This window comes from Eriocheir sinensis, chromosome 49 (assembly GCF_024679095.1).
Source record: "Eriocheir sinensis breed Jianghai 21 chromosome 49, ASM2467909v1, whole genome shotgun sequence".
Lineage (NCBI taxonomy): Eukaryota > Metazoa > Arthropoda > Malacostraca > Decapoda > Varunidae > Eriocheir > Eriocheir sinensis.
This window is the reverse complement of record NC_066557.1, coordinates 12,482,362-12,487,361: the sequence shown is the minus strand read 5'-3', so window position 1 is coordinate 12,487,361 and position 5,000 is coordinate 12,482,362. Positions and strand designations below refer to the sequence as shown.

Sequence of the window (5,000 nt, the reverse complement as noted above, 5' to 3'; positions counted from 1 at the left end):
CTTCTTATTTATTTTCCTAATCATCTTAGTTATCTTTTCTTATTTGATTGTTTCTTATTGTTTTCGTATTATTTTTCATATTTATTTGTTCGTTTCTCTTTTACTCGTGTGTGTGTGTGTGTGTGTGTGTGTGTGTGTGTGTGTGTGTGTTAGCTTTGTGTACGTGGGTAAGAGTTTTCACACACGCACACACACGCTGATTTCCCTACGGTACATTTACTTGGCCTAAAACACTTACACAAGGAAAGAAGGCCTCGTCCTCCTCCTCCTCCTCCTCCTCCTCTTAATATTCCTCCCGTACTCTTAATTTTTTTTTCTCCCTTGTCTTTATCCTCCTCCGCCTCCTCCTCCACCTCCTTTTAATATATTTCCATTTTTCCTTTTCTTCCTTCTTCAGAGAGAGAGAGAGAGAGAGAGAGAGAGAGAGAGAGAGTAATGGGACAATAATATGGCGTGCATGGCAATGACAGGAAGAGGAGGAGGAGGAGGAGGAGGAGGAAGTGGAAGAGCAGCTTTAACCTCCTGTTTGTGTTGGCACTTCTCCCTCCTCCTCCTCCTCCTCCTCCTCCTCCTCCTCCTCTATTTTGTTGCCACCTTAAGCGTTTGTTTGTGTTATGTAAATATTGTAGAGTATTGGAGGAAGAGGAGGAGGAAGAGGAAGAGATTTAAAAGGTCCTCCTCCTCCATTTATTCTTCCTTTCCCTTCCCTTCCTCTCTTTCATAATTTTATGAGAGAGAGAGAGAGAGAGAGAGAGAGAGAGAGAGAGAGAGAGAGAGAGAGAGAGAGAGAGAGAGAGAGAGAATGGTTCATGTGAGAGGGTGGAGGTATGAAAAAACGTGAGAGAGAGAGAGAGAGAGAGAGAGAGAGAGAGAGAGAGAGAGAGAGAGAGAACGTCAGTTGGCCATCAGGTAAAGTTGCGTCACCTCTTCCTCCTCCTCCTCTTCCTCCTCTTCCTCCTCTTCCTCTCCCCTCCTCTTCCCTTTCTCCCTCCCTTCCTTCCTCATCCATTTCCACCCTCCCTCCCTCCCTGGCTTCCCTCCTCTTTCTTTTACCTCCTCCTCCTCCTCCTAACCTCGCACCTGCAGCTTTACCTCTGTGTGTGTGTGTGTGTGTGTGTGTGTGTGTGTGTGTGTGTGTGTAACGGAAATACTACCTCACACACACACACACACACACACACACACACACACACACACACACACCGACACACATGATAGACAGCAACTTAACGTAACATAAATAAACAAAGAAAGAGTTCAGTTTGTTAAGTTATAAGCTTCATCACTAAGGAAGGAAGCGGACATGAATTTACTGAGAACATAAACATTGTGGGTTAGGGTTAGGGGAAGTTAATACGAATGGTCTCTTCACATATTACAATTAGACATATATACTACAAATCAGCAAAGAAAGACCGCATATTTTAAGTGTCGTCACTGAATAAACTTGTATGATTTTGATTGATTTTACTGCGTGCATAAATATAGTGATTGTCTGGGCAGTGGTTTGGTAAAGTTAATACGAATGGTCTCTTCACATATTATACAGTTAGACATATATACTACAAATCAACAAAGAAAGACCTCATATTTTAAGTTTCAGCACCAAACGTCAGCGCACAGGAAGCTTATAGTTATGAACTTTGAGTACATTGATATAGTGACTGCTTGGGCTATAGTTACGTAAACTTAATAAGGATCTTCTATCTGATATAGTGACTGCTTGGGCTATAGTTACGTAAACTTAATAAGGATCTTCTATCACTTGGCAGTAAGACATACACTAAAAATAGACAAAGGAAGACCTCAGTTTGTTTGATATTACGTCAGCACACAGGAAATGTATTACTGCGTACATTAATGTAGTGACTACTTGGGTTATAGTTACGTAAGGTTAATAAGAATCTCCTCACACATGGCAGCTCTATAAATATTCTAAAACTGAAGAAAGAACGAGCTCACTGTGTTATATATTAAGCCTCATCACCAAGGAAGCACATATGAACTTATTTCGCACATTAATTTAGTGACTGCTTGGGTTATAGTTACGTAAGGTTAATAAGAATCTCCTCACACATGGCAGCCCGATAAATACTGAAACTGAAGAAAGAACGAGCTCACTGTTCTATATAATAATCCTCATCACCAAGGGCAAGGAAGCACATATGAACTTACTTCGTACATTAATTTAGTGATTGCTTGGGTTATAGTTACGTAAGGTTAATAAGGATCTCGTCACACATGGCAGCCCGATAAATACTGAAACTGAAGAAAGAACGAGCTCACTGTTCTATATAATAATCCTCATCACCAAGGAAGCACGTATGAACTTACTGAGTGTATAAATGTTTTGACTACTTGGGTTACAGTTAGGTAAAGTTACTAAGGTCTCACGCACATTACAGCTAGATATAGATACGAAGAAGCAGGAAAGAATGACCTCTGTTTGTTTGATAATAAGTTACATCAACGTGGAAGCTGATATGAATTGACTACGTACATACAGTAGCTGAGTTATGGTTACTAAAGTTAATAGGGGTTTCTCCACATACATAGCAATTATATATATACGTAAATCAACAAAGAATGACTTAAATTTGTTAGATAATTAGTCAGGATGGAAGAATATACGAATTTAACGCCTTCGTAAATATAGGAGGTATATAACTCTTTGGGTTATACTGTGGCAGAGTTAGTAATGGTTTCTGCACACACATGACATCTGGACATATATACAAAAAATCATTAGAGAAAGACCTCAGTTTGTTAGCTAAGAGGACTAGGCTGATTAGCGCTTAGAACACTCACTACCGCCAACGTCTACCTAACTATACCTATTAACTGAAGATTTAAAGAAGAGTACGGTAATGATAACATATATACTAAGAATATAAAAAAACAGACCTCAGTTTGTTAAAGACTAGCCTGACCTTACCTAACTATATGCCTGTTAACTGAAGATCGATAAGAGTAATAATAATAACATATAAAAAAAATGAACAAAGAAAGACCTCAGTTTGTTAGATAGAGATGAGACTGACCTTACCCAACTCTGCACACAAGAACATAGGGAGTTTGCAAGAGGTCGGTAGGTTAATTAAAGATGAATAAGAAGAGTAATAATAATAATAACATATACAAAGAAAGACCTCAGTTTGTTAGATAGAGATGACTGACCTTACCCAACTGCACACAAGAACATAGGGAGTTTGCAAGAGGCCGGTAGGTTAATTAAAGATGAATAAGAAGAGTAATAATAATAATAACATATACAAAGAAAGACCTCAGTTTGTTAGATAGAGATGACTGACCTTACCCAACTCTACACACAATAACATAGGGAGTTTGCAAGAGGCCGGTAGGTTAACTAAAGATGAATAAGAAGAGTATTAATAACAATAACATATACAAAAAAAAAATAACAAAGAAAGGTGTCAGTTTGTTAGATAGTGATGAGACTGACCTTACCCAAACCACACACAAGAACATAGGGAGTTTGCAAGAGGCCGGTAGGTTAATTAATGATGAATAAGAAGAGTAATAACAATAAACACATATACAAAAATATAACAAAGAAAGGTGTCAGTTTGTTAGATAGTGATGAACCCAACCACCACCACCAACAACAAGAACATAGAGGTAAGAAGGTAGTAGGTTAACTAATAAAGAATAAATAGAGAAATAATAATAAAAAAAAACAAAGAAAAGAAAGACAGTTTGTTGTTAGATGGAACTGACTTACCCCCCAACCCTGCACACAAGAACATAGGGAGTTTAAGTAGAGTTTAGGTTAAAATAAATAAATAATAATAATAATAATAATAACAATAATAACAACAAAAAAAAAGAAAGAAAAAAGAACTCAGATAGAGAGAGATTGACTGACCCCACACAAACCTGCACACACAAGGACATAGGTTTTGCAGTGGCCGGTAGGTTAACTAAGATGAATAAGTAGAGTATAAAGACATAACAAAAAAAAAATGAACAAAAAGTCAATTTGTTAGATATTAGAGATGACTGAGACCCACCAACCCAACCCAAACCACAGGAGTTTGAGTGAGGAGAAGGAAAGGTTAACTAAAGATGAATAGGTAGAGTAATAATAATAATAACACAAAAAAATGAACAAAGAAAGACCTCAGTTTGTTAGATAGAGATGGAACTGACCTTACCCAACTCTGCACACAAGAACATAGGGAGTTTGCAAGAGGCCGGTAGGTTAACTAAAAATAAATAAGTAGAGTAATAATAATAATAATAATAACAACAAAAAATGAAGAAAGAAAGAACTCAGTTTGGTAGATAGAGATTGGACTGACCTTACCCAACTCTGCACTCAAGGACATAGTGAGTTTGCAAGAGGCCGGTAGGTTAACTAAAAATGAATAAGTAGAGTAATAATAATAATAACAAAAAATGAACAAAGACCTCAGTTTGTTAGATAGAGATTGGACTGACCTTACCCAACTCTGCACACAAGGACATAGTGAGTTTGCAAGAGGCCGGTAGGTTAACTAAAGATGAATAAGTAGAGTAATAACACATACAAAAATGAACAAAGAAAGACCTCAGTTTGTTAGATAGAGATGAGACTGACCTTACCCACCAACCCAAACACAAGAACATAGGGAGTTTGCAAGAGGCCGGAAGGTTAACTAAAGATGAATAAGAAGAGTACTAATAATAACATATACAAAGAAAGACCTCAGTTTGTTGGATAGAAAAACTTGCGAATTAACTGAAAAAGAAGAATAGGGGGAATAATAATGAAGATATTTGTAACAATTCTTTTTCTTGATTCGACAATTCTTTTTTTCTTGATTCAATGAACTTTATCCTCCCCTTCCTCCTCCTCCTCCTCGCCCTCCAAGCCCCTGAGGGAGGAAGTGAGTAAGAATTGTCTAGTTGGTAGCCAATTTCCCCTCCCTCCTCCTCCTCCTCCTCCTCCTCCTCCCCCCCCCTTTACTTCCAAGAAACGCCTCGCCCCTCCCTTCTCC

The 5,000-nt window shown here is 37.9% G+C and overlaps 1 protein-coding gene and 1 long non-coding RNA gene across 6 annotated transcripts in view; both read left to right on the top strand.

Moving 5' to 3' along the window:
• LOC126981966 (serine/arginine repetitive matrix protein 2-like) overlaps nt 1-5,000 on the top strand; it is a 158,515-nt gene that overhangs the window by 112,123 nt on the left and 41,392 nt on the right. The gene's annotated exons all lie outside the window — the stretch shown is intronic.
• Nucleotides 1,715-4,428, top strand: LOC126981967 (uncharacterized). Of its 2 annotated transcripts, none has more exons than XR_007734380.1 (3): nt 1,715-3,084; nt 3,219-3,362; nt 4,076-4,428. It is a non-coding gene; the product is annotated as an uncharacterized LOC126981967 (long non-coding RNA). The 2 variants fall into 2 exon arrangements; XR_007734379.1 differs by having other exon boundaries at nt 3,219-3,513.